The 26,899-nt window shown below is 42.1% G+C and overlaps 1 long non-coding RNA gene across 2 annotated transcripts in view; it reads right to left on the reverse strand.

The window, feature by feature from the left end:
* Positions 1-240: 240 nt before the first annotated feature.
* LOC309651748 overlaps positions 241-26,899 on the reverse strand; it is an 80,134-nt gene continuing 53,475 nt past the window's right edge. For both annotated transcript variants that reach the window (XR_014258358.1, XR_014258359.1), the window contains 2 exons: positions 7,360-26,896; positions 241-5,008 (listed from right to left, as the gene is read on the reverse strand). This is a non-coding gene — a long non-coding RNA (uncharacterized lncRNA). The remainder of the gene's footprint in view (positions 5,009-7,359; positions 26,897-26,899) is intronic.

Below are 26,899 nucleotides of genomic sequence, written 5' to 3' on the forward strand. Positions count from 1 at the left end.
AATCTGCCTGCCAATGCAGGGGACACGGGTTCAAGCCCTGGTCTGGGAGGATCCCACATGCCACGGAGCAACTAGGCCTGTGAGCCACAATTACTGAGCCTGCGCGTCTGGAGCCTGTGCTCCGCAACAAGAGAGGCCGCGATGGTGAGAGGCCCGCGCACCGCGATGAAGAGTGGCCCCCGCTTGCCACAACTGGAGAGAGCCCTCGCACAGAAATGAAGACCCAACACAGCCAAAAATAAATTAATTAATTAATTAATTTTAAAAAAACATTTAAGAAGAAAGGATCATGACTGAAGCACTAAAAACATGACCATATAACATGTTTAAAAGCAGGTGACTTCACATCTATAGGAGGAAATCTTAGTTAACTGGAAAAATCATTCAACTCAACATAATTCCACAAAAAGTGAAAATAAATGAGACATGACTAGTCATTCTTTCACCAGTTCAGCAGTTCATTTCTCAACAAATATTTCCTGTGTATCTAGAAGACATAGAATACTTTTCTGGAAGTTGCTGGGAATTTTAAGTAGCAGATAACATCCTCCTGCTCTTTCTCTGCCTCTACAGTGACTTATAATCGAAAACATTCAAGAAAAGTGGCCTTGCCTCCTGTTTCCACCCGAGATCAGGTGCCATAGTTCTCTCTATTCCCATGGTGGGTCTTTTGTTGTACCTGACATAGAACTCCAAGGCAAGTGACTTTTATACTAAGCACAACTCCAGGTCTTCAATCCTCACTTCCATCTACCCACACCTCCTTTTATAATCATTTCATGAAAAGATACAATGCATTTCACATAGAAAAGACTCAGTAAATGTGTGCTATACAGTGAAACAATCACACCCACAGAGTTCGCTTTTCTGTGGATTTCCCCTCCTGGAGAGAACGTGTCCCCCCTATCTTGTCCCCCCACCTGGAATATGTCCTCCTTATCACTCAGTTCCTGCAGTCTGTGGGCCACAAGCCAGTAGTACTTCCTGAAACTCTCACGATCGCTAGGACATTTTCAAGCCACTTCCAGGCTGTCATCAGACTTGCCAAAATCGCTGCCTGCCCCCCTTACCCCACCCTGAAACAGCAGTTCCTTCCAAACCTGGGGCAAGGTGGGCTCTGAGAGATGGAGCCTCTTTTTCCCTTGCACTTGAGAGCTGTCTATCTCAAGTGTAAAGCAAGTTGAATATTTCTGTTGATTTTTTTTAACTCCAGTGATTCAAATGTGTTCCCTAAGAGGCAGCTCAGTGAAGTAGACAGAGCACTGAATCAGCAGTCCAGAAGACGTGGTGGTTTCATGTCCTGGGTCTGCCTCTGTGTGATCTAGGGCACACAGGGTCTTAACCTCTCTGGGTTGGACCAGAAGGTCATCACCTTTTACTCTAAAAACACATGAGTGTGTTTTTCATCCTAACAGTATGGGTTCTATTGACCAATATATGGTATTATCTCTTGGGAGAAAACAGTTTGCTGATATAGCAGGTGTCTAAGAGTTCTGCCTGCTGAACTGTCATCAAAGCAAGACAGAGACCCACAGTTGTCGGCTGTCCAATAAGGCTCCACGGAAATATCTAATACAATGAGGTGTTTCTTTGATGTTTCTTGCTCTCAGTCTTTGCTTGACTCTTGGAGCTTTGTTTCTATGAAGGCTTTTCTAGCCAATAAGAATGTTTATATCAGTAAGTCCTAAGGCATTATTTAAGTTCAACAAATAGCACTTTTGAGTGGAAGCAGATTTGAATGGCTGGAATTTATTTGCCTGTGCGATGATAATTAGCTGCATAATTCACTTCTTTTTTCGGGTTAGTACTGAAATCCTATGTCCCTGGACTGGGATTAAATTCCCTGATCATTCAAATGGCTGCTCAGAGATTATTTCCACTTCACTGTGGAGACGGGCATCTGAAGGATACTTTCCCTCCATTCTTGAATATGAAGTAACAGCACTTACAAATCCTTCATTAAATAACCATTTAGCTATCAAGGTCATGAAACAAAGGACTCAATCAATCTTTTAAAGATAGGCTTTTTTTTTTTTTTTTTAAGCAACATTCATTGTCATTATCATAACTACTTCTGCTAACAGGAGGGGGAAACATCACCACCTAGTTTCTTCCTGCCAAGCAGTAAGTTGCTTCAGCAAGTTCTCTATTCAGAATGGAAAGGTTTTACTCAGTCAAAGAGGCTTAGTAAAAGGTGACAGGTGACTGGGGGTGATCTCTGCTTTGGATTCCAGGGGATGGCTGCCCTGTCTCCATTGCCTCAGGTGGGTTGATCTGGGGACAGATTCCCCAGTGAGCCTGCCCTGTCTGTTCTTTTGTTCCTTGAGCAGCAGTTCAGAGCTGCTCGTGATGCTGGTCCTGTGCAGGGAGAAATCACTCTCTCTCCATCAACACGCATCAGGCAAAATAATCAGATATCAATTACTTGGCTGAGTGAGGATGATATAATTGAACTTGACTGTGTGGCTTGCTCAATTTCTGTAGCTTTGGGTTGGCACTTATCTAGTCCTGCAGCAGCAAGCTCTTCTCCCATGAATGACTGTTAATTAGAATGGTTTTGTTTTCCTTAATGGATTGATAATTCCTCCTCTTACGTTTAAAAATAATTTTAAAAGTTCCTTTCCTCAGGAGAGATGGCATAAACTGAAGGGGATAGTGGTAAAAGTCAGGCATTGGATGTTTCTAACACAGGATTTTTCTAACAGCATTTTTCTAATGCTATTAATCTAGAAAGCCTCCAGACATTTCACAGGGGCGTTTCAAGGGATCCCACCATCTGCCTATGTCTCAGGCTCAGTGAATTACTTAGCAATGCTTTTAGGAGGCAGATTCGGACATTGTGCTGCTGTTTTTATATTTTCCACATGCTGTGTAATTGACTAGTGTAGTCACCCCCCTCTTCTTCTAATGTAGGATCCAGTGGGTCCCCAGGTACTCATGCCAGCATGCCAAGATGACGTGATAAATCACCTATGTTTACTTTGGCCTCTTCTTCGATCTCACAGAAAACTTCGGGGACTAAGGAGCTACAACTTGTTGGCCCGTTTTCTCCTCTGTTCTTTTCCTATAAGAAATGGTATTTTAGTGGGCTTAATATGTGCCAGGAACTACTTCAAGGGCTTAACATGCATTCACTCCTTTTATCCTCACCACAGCCCTATTGGGTAAGGACTATCATGGTTCCCATTTTGGGGAGGGGGAGTGGGGCACAAGGCATGTGGGATCAGGGATTGAACCCGTCTCCCCTGCATTGGAAGCATGGAGTCTTAACCACTGGCCTGCCAGGGAAGTCCCTTGACCCCATTTTAAAGATGAAGTAGTTGAGATACAGAGGGTCTAAGTAACATGTCCAATTTCATAGTAGATGGCAGGGTCAGGATTCAAACCCAGGCTCTCTGACTCCAGTGGCCATGGTCTTTATCATTTCACGAACTGAAATTAGTGAGCAGACACTAAATTCCAGCCATGGCATGACAGTAGGAATATCAGTGATATAAAGATCCTTGGGGAAAAACCACATATATGGTCTTAAGCATTCAGGTCAGTTGCCTCTAGAGATTGCTTTAGTTTGCACTAAAAAACAAGAACAGAAAAAGACAAAACAAAACAAAACAAAAAACTGAAAACAAAGCTAGACTGCATTGCTTAGTCCTTGAAATCTACCCTCTACCCTCAGCCCAGATCTTCTGCTACCTGCTTATCTGGGAAGCTCACATCTCTTCATAGTTGTAACCTGTATCTTCCATACTCAAGTTAAAATGCATCCTTTCTCCAGATTCCTGGTCCTCGAGGAAATGAGCTCATCTCTTTGGTTCTTCAAGACCCTCCTCTGGGTTCTTTCCATCAGATGCACAGGCAATCCTGACTCCCTCCCCTCTTTCCTGACGGGCTGCTGACTTTCTCTCCCACCTCAATTTTCTGCAAACTAAACATCTCATCTCATATGCTCTCTTTTTCTTTGATTATCCACTGTTTATCCCCAACCTAAATAGAAAGAAGCCCAAACGCTAACCACCCAATCCAGGGTAACTGAGGGTCGCGTGTTGGGGTCTATGACCCAGTTGTCTCTCTGCCTTCTGGGTGTCCTTGGTCTACCTGCCCCACTGCCTCTCCCATCTGCAATGCAGATGCCCTGGGGAGGTCTATAAAGGGAAAGAAAAGCTGAGCACAACCAGAGACCAGGAGGGGCCTCTCTAAATGGGAAATTAGGACATCTTCTCAAGTCTATGACATCACTGTTGCCATTAAAGAACAACCAACTCTTGTCCAGAATCTCAGGCAGGAACTTGAGTGGAGTTTCTAGAGCATGACACAGGAAGCTCATTTAATTCAGACAAATAGGGGCAAACGCTAGACTAAATCAGAGAATGTTTAAAGGAATATATGTCTCACAAGCAATGTCAACTTACTGTATTTAAAACTGAACTTGTCATTTCCAGCTAAAACACCTGTTTGCCCCCCAAGTCTTTGCATCCGCTGGCTTTCTTGATTTCTCCTTTTCCTTTACACCCTGTCAGCAGGTCCCGCCGGTGCCACTTCTCACATGTACCCTAAATCCTTCCATTCACCTCCACCTCCATTTCCACTTCCCTCATCCGTGCCACCATCACCCTCACTTGTACTCGCCCACCCGCCTCCTAACTGGTCTCCCTATTTCTCTTTGCCCCTCCACATCCATTCTCCATACAACAGCCAGAACAATCTTTTGAAAACATATATTGGATCCCATGGCTACCCTGTTTAATGCCCTTCAAAGTCTCCCAATTGCACGTGAAATAAAACTCAAACTCCTTGCAGGGCTCTGCAGTTCTGGATGCTGCTGACTTTTCTGACCTCATTACATGCCACTCTCTGACTTGGTCCCCAAACCGCAGCCACACCAGACTTTGTCTCCTCGCTGTCCTCAACTGTGGGTCCCCGCACTGGCTGTTCCCTTGGCCTGGAAGACTCTTCTGCAGGAATCCACGTGGTTGGCTCCACATCATTCATGCCTCAACTCAGATGGTATCTAGAAAATCACAACGTGCTACAGATTTGAACAGCGCTGGATGGCAGTATGTTTCCTAAGTGAGCTCCGAGTGAGTCTAAGAATTCACCGATGAACGCAGCTGAAGAGCATCTATGCAGAGAGGCCTTCTCTGACCTCAAGTCTAAACTATCCAATGTTTATAAAGAAGATGTGGTACATATACACAATGCAATATTACTCAGCCATAAAAAAGAAGGCAATGATGCCATTTGCAGCAACATGGATGGACCTAGAGATTATCATACTAAGTGAAGTCAGACAAAGACAAATATCATATGATATCGCTTATATGTAGAATCTAAAAAAATGATACAAATGAACTTATTTACAAAATAGAAATAGACTCACAGACATAGAAAACAAACTTATCGTTACCCAAAGGGAAAAGTGGGGGGATGGATAAATTAGGAGTTTGGGATTAACAGATACACACTACTATATATAAGATAGATAACCAACAAGGAAGGACCTACTGTATATAGCACAGGGAACTATACTCAATATCTTGTAATAACCTGTAATGGAAAAGAATCTGAAAAAAGAATATATATATATATATATATATAAAACTGAATTGCTTTGCTGTGCCCTTGAAGCTAACACAGTATTGTAAATCAACTGTATTTCAATAAAAACTAAAAAACAAAACAAACAAACCAACTACCCAGTGTTTTATCACATTCTTGTGATTGGCTTTCTTCATAGCACCTGTGGCCACCTGGAATGATCTTGTCCACTTATTTTCTATCTTCCCCACAAGGATGACAGCCCTCTGGTTCTTGCCTCAGGGCCAGGCCATGGCAAAGCATAAAGTATATTTGTTGTGTGAAGTCTGTAAACAGTACCAAGGCACACAAAGGGCCTGAGAACAGGGAGCACTGCGTCTCCTTCTTGGCTTTCCATTAACTAGCTGTGTCAACTTGGAAATGCTGCTTCAACTTTTTCTTCATCTGAGCTTGGATGATAATGGAGATTCTTTTTTTTTTTTTTTTAATGGAGATTCTTTTAAGGCCTAAGTTCCATAACAAGTAGGAGGAAAAGGCCTAACTAGGTACAGTAACTTGCTGCTGGGCCTTTCCTAAATCAATGGGAATAGTTATTAGGCCCTGAAATGCTTCATGAATCAAGGGAAACTTAGCTTACATTCCTATAGTTTTAAAAGCCCTGTGCATTGTTTTCTAATCCTTTGTAAACTGTTCTCTGTGTAAGGCGTAGATAGTACCACTCAACCAATCACAGAACTTTCTAGATTAAAACTCATTTCTCACCAGTGCTAGAGGGTGGGATGTTGATTAAAGTGAGTTCTGAGTTAGTCTGTGACTCCATCCATGAGCATGGCTGAAGAGCGTAGTAATGAAAGGCCTCCTCATCATCTGAGTCTCTCACTTCACAGGTGGAAAGCTGGGCTCTAGGAGTTGTTATGAAATACAGGGGCAGACCTAGAATCCAGGTCTCTCACTCCCAGGAGCCGTCCTTTCTTCTGTACCTCACTGCTGCCAGCCAACCCTGGCAGAGCCACCTGGGCCCATGCCTTCTCAGTGGGCTCTGCTGAGGCCCAAACAATGCTCTGATTCTTTCAGCTGATAAAGGTTTGAGTGGCTACTCTCCCAGATACTGTTCTCTCTCCCTCTCTCTCTCTCTCTCTCTCTCTCTCTCTCCCCCTTGGTTTTCCTTTGCAGCAGAAACATCAAAGACTCCAACTTCAATAGCCCCTGGTTCTGTAAGTGAAGTGGTTTGGTGTCCCCTTCTGGATCATAAACCTAATAAGGCCCAGAACTCTGCTCTACAACCAACAGCCATTATAAACATATATGAGTCAGTCAATAGATTAAAACATAAATAAATCTGTGAATAAATACACTGGAGGTGGGAGATAAGAAGTAGATCTTCTCAAAGAACTGATACGCTATAACCTTGCAAAAGCTACAGTTCAGAGAGGGAACTCGAGATTTCCATATGAAAGGCAAGACTGGAATTTGTGTGTTTTTTAAAAAATTTCATCCCAAAGTTGACAACTGGCCAAAGAGTTTTCCAGCTTATTGCCTCTTCCCTAGTTTCAGGATGAAACTCTATTTGATTTGATTATATAAGAAAAGGAGAGGAGAGACTTTGGCCTGAATAACAAACCACAGGACTCTTCTTCTCTAAAAGTGACCATAGAGGTATTTTTTTCATCCCTAAAGCAAGGTCATTTACATACACACACAGAAAACATGCCAGTGTGGCACATGGCTTCTTTTTCCAGCACCTTCGCCTGAGGATGCAGAGCTGATGGGCTGGGCTACATCAGTCCTAGACACTGAGAAAATCCAGGCTTCCCAGAAACTTACGAGCTGCTCTGTCCTGGCTCAACACCTTCAGCAGTTCAGCTGCCACACGTGGTTTCCTGGTTGTAATTCAGTCACGATTCTGGCTTTAGCTTCATCTACACAAAGCAGTAGCCTCTCCAGGGCTCCAAGGATCTAAGGGGTCAGAGACCTTAGATTAACTTTTGGTGTTCTGTGTACAACCAGGCAAAGAGCCCTGCCAGCCACCCTTGAAATACCTGGTCCTGGGTTTAACCTCATGTGGCCCCTCTGTGGACGTCAGGGTCTACTGAGATGGCAAGTTACACCTGGGCCCTCTGATCAGCCTGCTACGCAAATACAACTTGAATATAGAGACTAAGGTCTGCAACCCCAATTCAGGACCCATGGTCTGGAAGATGATCTGGTAGTAGTCAGTCCTGGAGTATTAATCACTGTATTTATCAGTTTGATCACTTATGGGAAAATTTAGCACACTGGTTTAAAATCTTAGCTTAGCATGGAAAGATGTGTATGTGATCCTTCCAACCCCACAGTCATTCTTTACTTTATTGTCCTATTTGTTATCTTCACTGATGATCTGAGTTTATATTATTTATTTGCTTATCAGGTCCTTGCCTATTTCTTCCCAATAGAAAGTCAGCCCTACAAGGACAGGAACTTTATCTTATCCACTGCTACCTCTACGGTACTCAGAACAGTGCCTGGCCCATAGTAGGTGCTCAATAAATAATCACTGAATGAACAAAGTATTCGAAATTAGTCAAAGTATTTTTGGCAAGGGGGCAGGAACCCAACTTTGTTTAATTCCCCTCACGCTCCAGCCTTATAACAACCATACCAAGATAGGGGTGTTATCTCCATATTATACCCAAGGAGATGGACAGCACATCTTCTCAGGCAGTTAACAAAATACAAACCAGAAGCCGGAAAAATAGCTCTTTGTCTCTGGGCTGAGATGATCTCTCTAAGGATGGAGGATGATGAAAGAAAACAGGGAAGGGCCAGACTGATTGGTAACTGAGAACAACAAGATGGTCAATGAGAAACCAGAGCTTTGCAGAGGTTCAACCTCACCCCAGGAGGCTTCCGGTTTGCCAGCCTGACTTTTCTTTTAAAACTCTGCTCAAATGTCCGCTTCCACTTGGGGTTTATTTCTCCTAAGAAACCATTACCAAGTTCTCTTCCTTTCTAGGGCATGCGTTCTGCACACCCAGAGAGAGGAGACTTTGGCTCTTGGAGGGCATGTCTGCTGTATCCATAAGGGATGGGGTTGTTGATCCAGCGTGTGGTGCACTACTTAGGTACCCAAAGTCCCCCACCCACAAACCTCTGCTCTAACAACCCACCATGCCCACGTGTCTACCATTAGAATTCCACTTTTGGCTGAAGCATGTTTTCAGAAGGTATCTGTTAAAATACAGATTGATTGATTTACCCACTTTACCTAGGAAAAGACTCATGACTGTGGATCAAGTCATACACAGTCATGAGGTTCCAAGGAATCCAGTTGAAGTAGCAGAATCTGGAGTTCTAGTACCTGTTCTTACAGGGGTGGACATCCTTGGAATTCTGTAGTGCTGTGGGGTTTGGCCATGGGAGAATGAATTCAAAGATACATCAAAAACAGAAGGATCAGTCTACAAGCAGCAAGGCATGCTGATCACCTCGTAAGAGCCCAGACTTTGTCCAGTCCTGATTCTTACCTGCAAAGATCCAGCACATAGGTGAGCAATATCCAGAAGTCTGGGGACAGTTCAGAGAAGCTGGGTTAACCGGGCTGAGAAGGAAGTAGGGTGCACGTCAGTCCTCAGTACCAGAGAAACCAAAACGCGGGGTGGGAACCAGAACTGGGGCATTGAGTTCAGACAGAGACTGACTCGCTGCACTGCAGCCTTATTCATGCTCAGCGACCTGTTTCCGGTTCTAAGTGAAAGTGAGAAGGAGCCTCACCTCTGCTTTCATCCAGCAGTGCTGGGGACCCAACTTCTCCTGCGTCCTCTGGCTTCCCCAGTGGAATCCCTTTCTCCCCCTCCTCACTGGGTTTCTAGTACACGTGGTCCGTTCAGGTATACGCTTCTGTTTGATATTACTGTTTAGTAATGGTTGGTGTGTTTATAAACGTAAAATGCAAATTACCTGCCTTCCATTAGATATTTGTTTCCATTTTAAAAACTGATACCACAATTTCCCCGTGTCTTCAAGCAAAGTGAGATGCCCCTTTTATGAATTCTCACTGTATGCTGTGCTTGCCTCTCATAGCTTTTGCCACAAAGGTAAATAAATGACTGTTTGTGTAGTGATTTAGGTGATGTCTGTCTCTCTGATAGACTGTAAAGACAGGAACTATGTCTGTCTTATTCATGGATTTATCCCCTAGCACGTAATAGAGCTCCTGGCACACAATGTGTGTTCATAAATATTAAACGAACAAATCAATGGATGAAGGAGGCATGGCTAGAGTTGGGACTCGACTTTGAGACCAAGATTTCTCCACTAGACCCAAGATAATCCTAGGGCCAAAAGGTTTACCAGTTGGCCCATTCTGTTTACTCACCAGTTTGGGATCAAGTGCCTGCTTTTTACTCCCAGCTTTTTGACAACATCTGGTCATCTTTGATGTCACCCTCTTTCTTCATTCTTCTGATATCTTTGTCCATTTTCCTGTCTTTGGTATTCAAGTTCTTCCATCTCTGTTCTCTGGCTTTTGATATGGGCCTGGCCTTCTTATTTAAAAGGGCTGTGAATACTAAATTTCCTTGGTTTCTTTTATTCCTGTGTAGGCTGTGGAGGATGTTGGATTGCCTCTTTTTCACTGAACACCTGTGAGCCCTTATCCAGCTCCTACGGAAGAGCTGCCAGCCTGGCCTCACTGAAAGCCCTATGGCCTTTAATCTCTCTGTAGAATTCACCTTACTTATTTATGTGTTAGAGCCAAGGGGACATCCATTCAACATTTACTGACATTATAACATTGTATCAAGGAGGAAGGTATTTTCCTCTACCCTTCTAAGTTCTTCGGGCTGGTCTAAGAAGTAAATTGACATGAGACATATTAACAGGAGAAAAACAAAAGGGAGAGACAAAGGAGAACTGAGCCCTCATCTTAAATACCATCTTCAGCTAAAGACAGAAGAGGATGTTGAGGGTGGGAGAGTCAGTAACGGGAGGTTATCAGGAAAAACACAGTAAACAATGGTAAGGGCGTTACACAGATTTAAGTCATTGTCTTCTTCATGGTTAAGAATTTCTAGAGATTTGGTCATCTTTTTCTTCCTGGTACATGGAAGGAGACACCCTTGCATATAGAGATTTCCCTTACAAATATAAACGTTTCTTACAAAAGGGTAACTCCTACTTAGTTTTCAGAATTTTTCCCATGTCTGTTGTTTCCTAGAAAATAACCAGCTTAAAATAATTAATATGCCAAAGAGACAATATTTTTTGAAGGAGGAGCTCTTTTACAATAGAAGAGAGAACTGGGATGATACATAAGACAAGGACCTCAAGATAAGCAAATTTAAAGATCACCGGGCCAGCCAAGAGTCACAGTCACATGGCAATGTGACCATGGACAAGTCACAACTTTTCTGAGCCACAGCTTCCAAATATATAAAACGAAGCAACTAGATAATTTCTTAAGTCCTTTCCAGCTTGTGTGATTCTCTAGTATTTTGAGTTTTAGAAGAAAGTTCTCGATAGAAATATTCTTTCAAGAATAATTGCTAACTGTCCCAGCTTGAGCACAATCAGAACTCTGTGTTAATTTGTTCACATTCCTGGTTGGATCTCCATTTGTGTCTTTGACAAAATAAGTATTGGCTTTTTCGAATTTTTTAATCACCGTGAGACTCGTGTATTGACGGGGTTCTCAGAGCAATCTTAGAGCATCGGTAACTGCTTATGATTCTAGCAATCTTGCAGTAGGTTATTCATTCTTTGGTATTTGGCTTGACATTTATTTTTCTTTTTCAGCCATATTGACTTAAATATCATTAGGCCCCAAATGCACCAAAGGGCAACTGCATTGACTTTTTTAGTTCTACTCAGCTATTACATCGTAATTCATCTTTTACGGCAAAACTTCCACTGTGAACAGGCCAGGAGGGCGGAAGTTGCATCATAGTCACACCTTCCAGTCAACTGTAGAGTCTACTTTAAATGTTACAGGAGTAAATCACACGATAGGAGAAAACACTTGCTAAATGGCAAATGATTTGAAACTTCTATTTGAGAGAGTATTAGGAGAGGAATGAATGAGGCTATGGAAGTGTATCATATTAGAAAGGGGAAAAGTGTCAACCAATTCTTACAAAATTGGATGATTTCCACTGAAAAATCTCCCTAATTGATTACATGTTGCACAACATGGGTTAATTTGGGATTCAAGTAACCCAAAGGTTTCTAAGAGCCCACCAAAGAAAAGAGAGAATCTTTTGGGCAGCAAAACTAACTGTCCCTAAATAGGATCTCTTTTATTCCATGGAGTCAGAGCCTAGAAAAAAAGAAAAGAGTAAGAAAGCCTCTTTCACCTAGGAACTTAAACATTTTTGGTAAACTGTTTTCTTGAAGTTAATTTTTTCTAATTGAGACTCCAAATCTAGGGGAGATTGGGTTTGTATGGAAGGAGTCTCCCACTATCATCTTATCCTTGTTAAATATCTGTCACAATAGTAACGTGTTTTCAACTGCAAGTGAAGAGAAACGCTAACTGGTGGGTCTAACACTAAACTGAAATGGTTTTCCCCACAATCTTTCTGCTGGGTTTGTGGCAAATGTTACTTTCATAATTAACCAGCCAGTGTCCTGTCTCTTGGGCAAAAGAAGAGTCAGTCACAATGTGGCAAAAGCAGACAACAAAAAATAAGAACTAAGCAACAAAAGTAAAAATAAACAAATGGGCCTACATCAAACTAAAAAGCTTCTGTACAGCAAAGGAACCACGGACAAAATGAAAAGGCAACCTACATAATGGAAGAAATGTTTGCATCATATATCTGATCAGAATGGCTATTATCAACACGATAAGACGTAACAAGTGTTGATGAGGATGTGGAAAAAAGGCGACACTTGTGCACTGCTGGTGGCAATGTAAATTGGTGTAGCCCCTATGGAAAACAGTATGGAGATTCTTTGAAAAATTAAAAATAGAACTACCATATGATCCAGCAACCCCACTTCTGGGCATTTATTTGAAGGAAACAAAAACACTATCTTGAAAAGACACCTGCACCCTCATGTTCATTGCAGCATTATTTACAATTAGCTAAGGCATGGAAACCCTCTAAGTGTCCATTGGCAGATGAATGGATAAAGATGATGTGGTGTATATACACAATGGGGTATTATTCAGCCACAAAAAAGAAGGAAATCCTGCCTTTTGCAACAACATGGATGGATCTTGAGGGCATAATGCTAAGTGAAGTAAGTCAGACTGAGAAAGACAAATACTGTATGATTTTTATAAATGAACTGATAGATACAGAGAACAGTCTGGTCGTTGACAGAGGCAGGGAGTGGAGGGTGGGCAAAAATGGGTGAACGTGACCAAAAGGTACAGACTTCCAGTGAGAAGAGAAATAAGTTCTGGAGATAAAACGTATAGCATGGTGACTATAGTTAACAATACCATATTGTGTATTTGAAAGTTGCTAGGATAGTACGTCTTGAAAGTTCTCATCACAAGCACTCACACTGTAACTAGGTGTGGGGATGGACGTTAATTAGATTAACTGTGGTGATCATTTAGCAATATATACACATATCAAACCATTATGTTATACACCTAAAACTAATACAATGTTACATGTCAATTATATCTCAATAAATTTTTTTTAGACTAGAAACTCATATTCATACAGAGATCCCACTTTGTGGGGTGTTTGTGCACTTTCACTGTCCACACCCCTCACTTCACAGTCTTCCTTCTCTTCAGCCTCTAGAATTTCTTCCCTCTCCATAGGTCACTCATCTTGACCACAGGTCAATATCAGGATGTATGGAAGAGGGCCTTCTGAGTGGCTAACCTAGAGGGGAAGATGAGCGCTGAGTGGCAAACAGAGATGACCCACATCCGGGCACTGAGAGACACACACAGGGGTCCCAAGACCTTGATCAAAGCCTATGTTCTTTTTCAATAATAACTAAAATAATTTGCTTAATTTGGATTTCCAGTCCACAGATAATCAGAAACCAAGGCTGAGAATGAAAAATGATACCTCGGGACTTCCCTGGCAGTCCAGTGGTTAAGATTCTGCACTTCCACTGCAGGGGGTGTGGGTTCGATCCCTGGTCGGGGAACTAAGATCCCACATGCCGTGCGGCCAGGCAAAAACAAAAAAAAAAAGAAAAATGATACCCACAGGCTGAAAATGATGATGGAGACAAAAAAATGGCTGTAAAACAGGTACAACTAAAAAACCCATAGAGCTCAGAGGGCATTTCGTGAGTGACTCACTGCCTAATAACCTCAGAGTCATTTCCTCTGTATTTTTATATTTCAGTTCCACAAGTGATGCACCCAATAGGTCTAAAGCTTGGTTTTAAAAACAGTAGTCTTTAGTTATCTGTAAACTTCCACGATACTTAATTACTCATACCAGAAATGCCTTTAAATGAGATACCATTACCTCATGTATAGAGATAAAATCCCAGGATTAGTTGGCCTGTGTTGTGTGCACTGTTTGTGTACATGAGGCTGCCCATCTCCTAAAATACCCTCAGCACAGAAGGCCAGCACTAGGGAAGCGTGAGTGCTCCCGTTCGTCATTAGATGACAAAGGAAGAATCACACCGCTTGCCCAGCCTGGAGGCGAGCAAGACACTCAGAAGGCGCCGGCACATGTTTCTTTGAGGATGCCCAGATGGCACCAAGCCCAATGTGGAGGCTGGGACATGAATCAGAGACCCCTCGTGGCTTTTGCACTAGCAGGGCTGAGCATCTTATCAGCAAAGTCACTGAAGGAGGCAAAACCGCCACTAACAACACCCTTCCACTTGTTCGACACTTTTCCAACACCTTCCTCTTCTAAGGTCAAATTCAAGGCTCACCTTACCCACAGGGCCCACCCTGACCACCTGGTCAGGTCTCTCCCTCCTCTGAAGGCTGCTCATCTTATTATCCAGATCATTCATTTGGCACTAGCCAGAGTGTTTTATATTGTCAGCTCTCATTTCCTTGCCTACTGGTGGGTGAGCTCCTGGAAGGCACAGGCTGTTTTAGAGGTTTTCGTATCTCCCATAGCAAAGAGCATGGGGCCTTGAACACAGCACACCCCCAATAACTATGACTCTTTTATTCATTGAGCAAATATTTATTGACTACCTACTATGTGTCAGCTACACAAAATCGCTGTCCTCATGGAGTTCACCATCTAGTGGGGGAAGACAAAGACAGATAAATAAAACGTATGGTACCTTAGATGGTGTAAGTGCTAAGGAGAAAAAATTGTATGAAATGTGGGCAGTGGGGGAGCTTTGAAGTTTTAGATCTTATGATCAAGGAGAAGGTGACTGTGAGTAAAGACCTGAAGACGTCGGTGAGAGAGCCATACAGACATCTGGAGAAACGCGTTTCAGGCAGAGGGAATGGCAGGCAGATACCCTGTAAATTATGGCATTAACAGACATTGTTACTAAGCCCCTGTGAGCAGGACTTTATTTCAACTTGAAAAGTCCTGCTTATTATATATAATATATATAGTAAGTAAGGCTGGCATTAACAGACACTATTGTTAACTTTTCTAGTATATATATATGTGTGTGTGTGTATACGTATATATCGATATATATGATATTGATATGATACGCTATATGACATGATATTAAAGGCTGGCATGAACAAACACTGCTCTTGAACCCCTGGGAGCAGGGCTTTTCAAGCTGTAAGAACATAAGCCATATTAAACAAAGCTCTACCCAGCCCTTAGAAGATTAGACTGACAGTCTTAAATTTTTTTGTGTCCTTGGCCATAGCTCAGGTGATACAACTCAGATTATCAGCCCCAGGCAGTCCAGTTCTCCACAGCAGGAACACTGGTCCTAACCGATGGAAGAATAGTCCCACTTGGGGCAAGTTATCAATGAGGCTGTTAGCAAGTCCTCTCATTTTCAGCTTCTGCCAGAAATTATAGTCGGGATACTTCGTTAGACGCAAGATCAATCGGCGGTGGGAATCTTGCCCATTGTGAGGTTCGGTTTCCAACTAGTCTGGAGTTGCCCCAGAGAGGCTCGATCTGATTGGTTAAGTGGTTACATCGCCCAGCCAATCAGAATATTCAAGAGACCAGTTGAAGCACTTTTGTCTACCCTGGCGGCTGCAGTAGCTTCTGGCAATGAAGGTCAAAGTGAAGCTTGAATGTACTATTGTAACTTCTCTTTCCTTCTCTGACTGGCCAAATTAGCCACTTGCTTACTTACTTTCCTTTCATTAAAGACCCGACGTTAATAACCTCAAAGCTATCGTAGAAAACAGTGTTAAGATTTTTATCCTTTGGGGAAAACTGCATAAGATGACCTGTCACTCCTCTCCACTCCTGCGCATCCCAGGGCCCAGGAGCAGCCCTGCCTCTCACCCCCTCAGATGTCCCACAGCCTTGAGGGAGGGGCTTGCATCTCACTCCACCACTTTTTTTTTCTCACCCCTTCTCTTCCGGAATTATAGAGTTGAATTTTGAAAGTCACTTTCTGCCAAGACTTTTTAAAACATCTTCTGTATGTGTTACTGCCAGACTGGGATTGATCTACCAAATAAAAGGACATTAGAAATCTGCAGAGTCAGATCAATCTTTAATGAAGACCCAACAAACATTAAAAGGCTGCCACTAAGCAGCTCGGGGTTGAAGGCAACTCCAGCTAACTGGCGCCCATAGCACTTCTACTCACTGCCAAGTTCCAGGCAACTGGCTCTCAACCCAGCTCCGTCAAATTAGGCCAGTTCTCTATAGGGCTTGTGTTGCTGTGTTGCTAATTAGGGTGATACAGGGCACCCCTATCCCAACAGAGTTTCTTCTCGGTGTAGATGCTTCCTGAAACTCGAGGATTTAAAAATGCTCCCTGAAATGCTAGCTGCCATTTTGTAACTTGCATTGATCAATGATGAAGAAATTACTAAATAGCTCCTGTTCTCACTAAATGGTGCAATAGCAACGCTAAAATGATTTGGGGACTGAAAGGATGGAGAGATATTTGGAGGAAGAAATCTCTTTTATACTGGTGGAACAACATACAATGATTTATGAAATCTGAGTCTTCTAAACGACTGAAATAGAGTGATTCTCTTTGTAAATTCTCCGAGGTTTACTAATCAACCGATTTTTATAGCAGTTTTCCTCACCCCTAGCTAACATTAGAATCACCCCAGGGTGGGGTACTGGCACCCACCGCAAACCAGTAACCCAGAAACTCTGGAGGTAGAGCCCAGATATCAGTAATTTTCCTCCAAACCTCTCTAGTTGATTGTAATGTGAAGCTGGGGGTGAGAACTGCTGTTCCACAGGAATCAAGTTTGTTTCAAATAACGATTTTTTAAAATTGTAGAATGAAAACAAAAGTGTTATATATATAGGACTTTAAAAAGCCTGACTGTTACAAGCCCTGTCAGAAGGTTTGGTTTCTTCTGGGGCCTTTCTCCTTGGCTTACAGATGGGCTCTCTTCTCCTTGTGTCTTCATATGGTCTTCCCTGTATACATCTCTGTGTCTTATCTCTTCTTTTCATAAGGACACCAGTCATACTGGATTCGGGTCCACACACATGACCTCATTTTACTTTAACTACTTCATAAAAGACCCTCTGCCCAAACACAGTCACCTTCGGAGGCAGTCAGGGTTAGGACTTGAACATATAAATTTGGAGGGGACACAATTCAGTCCATAACAGGTACTTGGAAGTAAAGTGGATTTTTCTGTTGCTATTGTTGGGTGGGAGACAAAAATTTCTTTTAAAACATGTTAATTAAAAAAAAAAGACATTGAGAATAAATTCAAAAGTTGCCTGGGCATGTGCAGCATAAAGACCTTGAACCATGGCCCATCATGACGGGAAGATTGTGCCAGAGGAAGGAAGTCTCAGGACCAACTGAAAGTGCAGTGCTGGGGTGTTCCAGAGATGCCTTGTAAAGATGTAAGAGATCGCCTACTCATGTGGATTCTTCAACTGCCTCCGTTGTCCAGAATGCCCCAGACAGCCCAGGGTGCTGTAGGAGCGTGTGTAATAGACTTTTCCTTCCCAAGAGGTCTCTCCTTTCTTGGCTCTTCCAATGCTTATAAAATTTGTAGTTGCATAAAAGGTAAAGCAATGTATACAATGCATGAAGCCTTGATGCTCTTAAATCCTAGATGTGTTTAGTTAAAAATACTAAAAAAAAAATTTGGGGATCTTAAGAATCCACTCCCTAAATGTGTGGTTCCTGGGAAATACCACCTCAATAGGTTTTACCTTAGGCCCTCAGTTTAGTTTTTATAAAATTGAATGTTTCTAGAGAAGCGAAGTTGAGGAAGAATATAGAACCAAAACAGAGAGGTACGTGTATGTGGTGTGTGTGTGTGTGTGTGCGTGCGTGCGTGTGTGTGTGTGTGGTAAGGGGTGTACAGATAAGGGAAAATAGAATCAAGAAAAGCCAGTGTAAGCCATGCTGCTGTCATGGAGGAGACTATCTACTAGGGCTGTGGGTTTAGAATACCTGCTCAAGACAGGTGATGTTCTATTCTGAGTTTCTGTTTGAATGAATCTCCTGGTCCCCTGAATTTACCTACAACAGGAGCAAAGATAATAACCATTTTGTATGAATTCTATGCTCCAAATCAATCACGGTGCTGTTCCTTCAGCAATTGTTTCTGAGCACCTGTCATGTGCATAGCACTGTCCAGAGAGCCAGGGCCAACACAAAGAGGTACAAGATATACCCACCACTCTCAATGAGCTGGGAGTTTAGTTGCGCAGACAATGCACATACAAGTCAAAGATAAACCACACACTCCCTGACACCATACACAAAAATAAACTCAAAATGGATTAAAGACCTAAATGTAAGGCCAGACACTATCAAACTCTTAGAGGAAAACATGGGCAGAACACTCTATGACATAAATCACAGCAAGATCCTTTTTGGCCCACCTCCTAGAGAAATGGAAATAAAAGCAAAAATAAACAAATGGGACCTAATGAAACTTAAAAGCTTTTGCACAGCAAAGGAAACCATAAACAAGACGAAAAGACAACTCTCAGAATGGGAGAAAATGCTTGCAAATGAAGCAACTGACAAAGGATTAATCTCCAAAATTTACAAGCAGCTCATGCAGTTCAATATCAAAAAAACAAACAACCCAATCCAAAAATGGGCAGAAGACCTAAATAGACATTTCTCCAAAGAAGATATACAGATTGCCAACAAACACATGAAAGGATGCTCAACATCACTAATTATTAGAGAAATGCAAATCAAAACTACAATGAGGTATCACCTCACACCCGTCAGAATGGCCATCATCAAAAAATCTAGAAACAATAAATGCTGGAGAGGGTGTGGAGAAAAGGGAACACTCTTGCACTGTTGGTGGGAATGTAAATTGATACAGTCACTATACAGAACAGTATGGAGGTTCCTTAAAAAACTAAAAATAGAACTACCATATGACCCAGCAATCCCACTACTGGGCATATACCCTGAGAAAACCATAATTCAAAAAGAGTCATGTACCACAATGTTCATTGCAGCACTATTTACAATAGCCAGGACATGAAAGCAACCTAAGTGTCCATCAACAGATGAATGAATAAAGAAGATGTGGCACATATATACAATGGAATATTACTCAGCCATAAAAAGAAATGAAATTGAGTTATCTGTAGTGAGGTGGATGGACCTAGAGTCTGTCAAACAGAGTGAAGTAAGTCAGAAAGAGAAAAATACTGTATGCTAACACATATATATGGGATCTAAAAAAAAAAAAAAATGGTTCTGAAGAACCTAGGGGCAGGACAGGAATAAAGGCACAGACATAGAGAATGGACTTGAGGACACGGGGAGGGGGAAGGGTAAGCTGGGAGGAAGTGAGAGAGTGGCATGGACATATATACACTACCAAACGTAAAACAGATAGCTAGTGGGAAGCAGCCGCATAGCACAGGGAGATCAGCTAGGTTCTTTGTGACCACCTAGAGGGGTGGGATAGGGAGGGTGGGAGCGAGACGCAAGAGGGAAGAGATATGGGGATGTATGTATATGTATAACTGATTCACTTTGTTATAAAGCAGAAACTAACACACCATTGTAAAGTAGTTGTAAAAAATTATACTCCAATAAAAATGTTAAAAAAATAAAATAAAATAAATTAACCTCAACAACAACAAAAAAGATAAACCACACCATGAAACTTACAAGCAATGCAAAGGCGATATAGGGCGATATAGGGTGATAGTTTATAAATGTCCATGTAGTGCCCTAAAGGAAAATATTCAATCCTTCTAGAACTAAAGGCTGCAATAAATGTGAATTCAGAGCTATCCCGGTAGACTGGACTCAGGGCAAGGAAAATGGAGAGGAGAAACTTCAAAACTGGAAAACAGGGATAAAATGGACTAGCCATTTTTGTTTGTTTTTCACTGGTTTGTGTTAGATTGCATGGATCAGATTTGGGATTCAGGGGAAAATCACTGAACACGTTTGTAATAAAATGTAAGTCAAATTTCAGTCAATCTCTCAGCTTCTAACAGGTCTTTCTTTCAGCCCCATCCCTACTCCAAACAAACAGGCAAACAAACATATGACTTAATGATCAGCTCACACTACGATCCCTGTCAGTGGGAAACTAGATCTTGGCTAAGGGCACAGTCATTTAAAAGGGTCCAGTTTGGTCCTCAATATAAACTGGTCATTACAGAACATGTGAGACCTGACCCTCCTTCAGGAACCTGCCCAGTGTGGCTAAAATTGGCCTCCTGAATTAGACATTGCTAAGGAGAGAAAACACACCACGGGCTGAGGGCCTTTCAAAAGTCTTTTCTTTCTCTAAAAGGAAACGAGGCCAAAATCAGCAACCAGAGTAGACTCAAGTTTATAAAAGCTATCTAGAGTCTACCTCAGGAATGTGAATGAAACTCAGGTCTTTCTTAAGCAATATCTTTTTATCAAATTTGCTTTAAAAAAAAAAAAGCTGCTGTTGTGTTTCGGTTACCATCCCTGTTCTGATATTGTTATTTTTTTAAATTCTGTTACTTTAAAATAAAAGCCTAGTATATGGAATATCATAGGAGATGACTGTTTTAAACAAGGAAGGCTTTTTCTCCATCCTCTTTCCCAGGCCTCCACATACAGGCATGGGACCGACCTGCTCTTTGGACCTCAGAATGTGTGAGCACACCTGGGCATGATCGGCCTGCCCTTTACCCCTCCGAGATCGGGGTGTTCCCCCTTCCAGCTGGCAAGACCAGCAAACCATTGTGCAATCTGTTCCACCCACACAGAACCCAGGCCGTTGCTGCACTGTCTTTTCCTTTTATTAGTAGGGAAAATTGATCCTTCTAAATGGTAAGTCCAATACTGTAAGGAAGCTGAAACAGTTGCATGGGTTTTGGCTAGTGGCTAACTAGGTTCCCTTGTTCCCAGCTCTACTGGAAACATCCAGTTAGGAGCAATGTCCAGGATCCTACTCTCTCCCTTCTAGAACCTCTACCTTCACCTAACTCTTGTACCTCCCTGGCAATAAAACCATCACGATAAAGCCTGTGTCATGTCACTTTCTTGATGGCATACTCCTTCTGGCTTTCCAATCAGGAACACCTAGGGGTAGTGAATGCAGATAATTCCAGGGGCCAGCTAGACAACTCCAATGTGTGGATTTGGTGGCATCTGTGCATGTGCCCAGGGATCCCGGCAGGGTTGATCACAGGCCTGGGGTAATGGGGCTACTGTGACTTTACTCCAGCCCATTGTTACCCTGTGGGAACACTGACCCAGTGTTATCTTAGGAGTTTTCAAGGGAAGCTCAGACTCTAGAGTTTAATGTGAGATGTTCTGATTTTCCAAGGTTGGCTCAACTTTTTAAAACATTATGAAAGCCAGATAAAATTTACCTGAGGGCTACGTTCAGCCTTCAGGCTGCCAGTGTGAGACGTCTGCCATCTTGGATAGGACTAACACCTCCTGTTTGCATGGGAGTTGACAGTTAATGGAAGCATGTAGAGCATTTAGTGTGAGCGCCTACCTGGTTACCTTCAACACAGAGGTGTGGGTGCTGGTTTAGCTACATTAACTCTAGCTTGACTCTGCATTTTGTGTTTATATAAGAGACATGCATGTGCACCACACACGGGGCTCACAGATGGAGAACGTCTGCTCTGCCTGGGTGGAGAGGAGGGAACACAACAGGGCACGAGTCTCCACTCCTTTCTTCCTCCCTCTGCTGGCAAAGCATGGGTGGGCTTAGCTGAGGAGGTACCAGGCTGGACTGAGCAGCCTAGACTTCCCTGATTGGGTGGACTGGGGGAAAAGCTGTGCAGGGAGCCCTACGGATAAACTCTCATTCAACCCAGACAACAGCGGGGATGTCGTGTTGCATGGGAATTGTAAAAAGTTGTTGTTCAGTTTGGGTGTCCTCTCCCTGCCTGGCTGGACGCTATCTCTCATCTCCTGCCCCTTTGCAAGCCTCCTACTCATATACACAACATACACATGCTGCCCACTACTGCTTCCTACTCTCACCTCCATTCACATGCCAACACATTGAGCCTGGCATCAAAATTTCCACTGCCTCCTGCCCAACCCAGGTCTGCTCTAATTATCTAATTCCAGAAGAGGGAAGCTAGAAGTCACTTCCACCTCTAGAGCTTCACTGTCTAATACAAATATTATGTGAGCCACAAATGTGAGCCACAAATATAATTTTAAATTTTCACCTAGCCACATTTTAACAAGTAAAAAGCAACAGGCCAAAAAAAATATTAAATAATACATTTTATTTAATCCAATATATCCCAAATATCATTTCCACATGTAATTGATATTTTTTTAAAATGTTAATGAGGTATTTTACTTTTTTTGTACTCAGCCTTTGAAATCTGGTGTGTATTTTACACTTCGAGCACATCTCAATTTGTACTAGCCACATTTCAAGTGTTCAAAAGCCATATGAGGCTAGTGAATACTGTTTAGTTAGCACAGCTCTAGAACATAAAGAAAGAAATTTCTCTAATGTAGTGATCAAATTTCTACCTCCAAGTTTTTGTTAATGAGGCAATCCAGTTGCCTAAAATATCTTATACTGACATATTTGAATAAAATTCAAAAATGTTTTGACAACTTAAAATGGTTCATTGACTCTTACAAAGTGAATGTCAACTAGGCTAAATGTAAAATTCTATATTCAGGCTCATAAAAGTCAAACATATAAATATAGAAGAAGGAGACTGGCTTGGCAATTCATGCAAAAAAAATGTGTGTTTAAGTTAGCCACAATCTCCTAAGACCCATACTGTGATAGGATTTTTTTTTTTAATTGCCAGTCAATATAGTAACCCAGAATACAGGAAATAATTGGTCAGATCTAGTGCTGAATTAAGGAGTGTGTCAACCACGTTGGTGTCCAGGGCTCCAAACTGTAAGATGCTCACTATCATACGATGTGTAAGAAGATGGAGAAAATGTCATTTACCAGATTTCTTGGTTGAATCTGATACTTTCTGATAAGCTCACTGGCATGAGAACTGAGTTCTCTGAAGACATGTTTGAGCTATAATTGAGGGTCACTAACTAGCTTTCAAGGAGGTGGATGCTGTTATCTATAGGACTTGTATTTGCTACGTAGGGTGTTCATGATTGGGCAAGACCTGAACTGATCAGGGTAATAAAGAGGACCAAGAATTGCTGCTGGCCAACCTTTCCAGCCCCACTCCACGTAACAGACACATATTTAGGGCATGTCCATTTGAACAGGCATAAAATTATTTAACCTGCCTAGGGTACGTATAGCCTCCTCTTTTGGCCATGGCTAGAGAAGTGTGCTGAAGTTTAAGTATAGCATTTTAAGATAGACTTTTACAAACTAGAGTTTCTGATGAGTCATGGAGAAGGTTGACATGGGTGTTGAGCAGTTTGTCAATTACCTCATGTGAGAGTTTGAAGAACGAAAGAGGTTTGACATAAGAGAAGACTAAAGAATAGTCAAAGGATTCTCACGTAAAAGATGGAGTAGATTTATCCTATTCTCTGATTTTCTGGGTACCAACTGGGTGTCCAACAGTCAATCCCATTCTGACGCTAACTACCAGGAGTTAGCTTCCAACCCCACAAGGTAAAGTATCTCAGTTCCCACAAGACTGCCCTCACTTCAGACACCAACATAAGACCCAAATTTCTGTCTGACTTTGGCTAAAAATTCAGAAGTTTCCACACCTGTGCCCCCCACCCCAGTTTTCCTAATTTGCTAGAATGACTCACAGGACTCAGGAAAATGCTACACTTACTATAACAACTTATTATAAAGGACACAAATGACCAGCTAGACGAAGAGGTACACAGGATGAGGTCTGAAATGCTCCTGAGGGCAGAAGCCTGTCTCCGTGGAGTTGGGGTACCCCAGCCTCCCAGCACATGGGAAGTGCTCACCAACTTGGTATCTCCCCAACCCTGTCATTTATGGGTGTTTATAGAGGTTTCATTATTTGGCATGATTAATTAATCATTGGTCATTGGTGACTGAATTCAATCTCCATCCACTCTCCTCTCCCAGGGGCCAGGGCAGTGGGGCTGAAAGTCCAACCCTCTAATGTTGGCTTGGTTTTTGACTGGCTCCCATCCTGAAGCTATCCAGGGCCCTACCTTAAGTCACCTCATTAGCAGAAACTCAGATGTGATAGAAAGGGGCTCAGAATGAATAACAAAAGACGCTCCTCTGAAAAGGGAACCCTCCTACACTGTTGGTAGGAATGTAAATTGGTGCAGCCACTATGGAGAACAGTACGGAGGTTCCACAAAACACTAAAAATAGAGTTCCCATATGATCCAGCAATTCCACTCCTGGGCATGTGTATGGACAAAACCATAATTCAAAAAGATACATGCACCCCTATGTTCATAGCAGCACTATTTACAATAGCTAAGACATGGAAACAACCTAAATGTCCATTGACAGATGAATGGATAAAGAAGATGTGGTACATATATACAATGGAATATTACTCAACCATAAAAAAGAATGAAATAATGCCATTTGCAGCAACATGGACGGAGCTAGAGATTATCATACTAAGCAAAGTTAGTCAGAAAGAGAAAGACAAATTATATGTAATATCACTTATGTGTGGAATCTAAAATATGGCACAAATGAACATATCTACAAAACAGAAACAGACTCACAGACATAGAGAACACACTTGTGGTTGCCAAGGGGAAGGGGGAGTGCGGGGGGGAAGGATTAGGAGTTTGGAATTAGTAGACACAAACTATTATATATAGGATGGATAAACAACAAGGTCCTACTATATAGGACAGGGAACTATATTCAATGTCCTGTGATAAACCATAATGGAAAAGAATATGAAAAATGCATATGTATATATGAATGTATGTATGCATGTATGTATGAATATGTATATGTATAACTGACTCACTCTGTTGTACAGCAGAAATTAACACAACATTGTAAATCAACTATAATTCAGTTAAAAAAAAAAAAAGACGCTCCTCTCACTCAAGAAATTCCAGGGGTTTTAGGAGCTCTGTGCCAGGGCACCAGGTACAAACCCCAAATGTATTTCTTATTATACCATGTTGTGATAGTTAATTTTATGTGTCAACTTGACTGGGCTAAGGGATGTCCAGATAGCTGGTAAAACATTATTTCTGGGTATGTCTGTGAGGATGTTTCTGGAAGAGAATCATTTGACTCAGTAGACTGAGTATAGAAGATCCACCCTCACCAATGTGGACTGGCATCATCCAATTCCTTGAGCGCCCCAATAGAACAAAAAGGTGGAGGAAGGGAGAATTTTCTCTCTCTTCTTGAGCACGGATGTTCATCCTCTCCTATCCTCGGACATCAGAGCTCCCGGGTCTCGGGCCTTTGGACTCTGGGACTTATACCAGCAGATCCCTGGTTCCCAGGCCTTTGGACATGGACTGAATTGTACCACTGGCTTTCCTGGTTCTCCAGCTTGCAGAAGGTAGACGGAAGGGGGCATCTCAGCCTCCAAAACTGCATGAGCTAGTTCCTATAATAAACATTCTCTTACATTTATGTCTCTATATATCCTATTTTTTCTGTTTCTAGAAAAGTCTGACTAATATGCACACTTACATTATTCCCAGCATGAATTACTTGATAGGAAGTTTTAAGGAGGCAAGTTTTAATTAAGCATCAGAAAGGACTTCCTGAAAATTAGAATTCCATTAGTTGAAAATTGGTTTTGTCCCTTGGGTAGTGAGACAATGAGCTCTCTCATCTCCAGATATAAGCAGAGGGCAGCTAAATTTGTCAGGGTTATAGAGATTCTCACTTTTTTTTTTTTTTTTTAATGATTAAGCCTCAAAACTTGGAGCTCTCCTTACCAACCTTAATATTCTAAACTACAAAAAAAAAAAAAAAATTCAAAGGTTAGAATTTACATTTTAAAAGAGCCATTCTTTTAAAATGTCAAAGTAGATATAGATCACATGGAGAAATTTCAGGTTTTTCAGGTACCTTGCCAAACATCAAAATGACACTGAGGGTCATCCTCAACCGCAAGCAGGTTGAGGGGAAAAAAATACCTGGAGTCAGCACTTCAGTTCCACACCCGTTACCATTTCTTCACCAACACAACCCCTGCCCCCAACTCCGTAAGCTCCTGCACAGACTCCCCGCAAACAAGCAAAGAGTTAGGTCTGGGGGAAGTGTGAGGGATGGTCCAGGAAAATCTGACTAATTCTCTGAGTGCAGAGAATCTTCCGCGCAACTCAAACTTATAGGTCAACGCTTTCTTTTGTCTTCAGAAAAAAACCCTTAAACTAATTTGGTCAGAAGGTTACTAGTTGCTATTTGTTTAGCCAATGATTCCTCTCCAAGAATGCATATAACTATGGGCAAATCAAAATTCAGGTTACCTTTGTTCAAAAGTAAACAGGCATGTTAGAAATTTTAAGAGTTTTTTGAGCAAACGTCGGTTGGAATCGACACGGCCAAACCGTAAGTGGTTAGGAGCACTTCACCAAGAGCAGCCAGGGGCAAGACTTCTACAGGGAAAACGCACAAGCAAAGGCGGGAAATTAATTGACTGGCTGTGGCTTAAGCGTTTGTCTTACGTGGAAAAGCTGAGGTGGCCGTTTGTGATTGGATAACCTGAGGCATCTACAGGGTCAGGTTTTTGTTTGTTCATGCAGACTGCTAAAGTATTAGAACCATCTCAGTCTAATGGCCCCCTTGTTTTATTAACATTTTCTACTTCTGTGGTCAAATACCTTTGATTATTGGACCTGCAAGCTGCTCCAGGGCAACACCGATCTTTAATCAGCTCCATTTTCAGAGCATAGATGTAGCGAGATTGTTCTTCAGGGGGCAAGCTGACAAGAGTATTGCCACCACGTGCTTCTA

The sequence above is a fragment of the Balaenoptera physalus genome (assembly GCF_965194825.1).
Source record: "Balaenoptera physalus genome assembly, chromosome: 21".
Taxonomy (NCBI): Eukaryota; Metazoa; Chordata; class Mammalia; order Artiodactyla; family Balaenopteridae; genus Balaenoptera; species Balaenoptera physalus.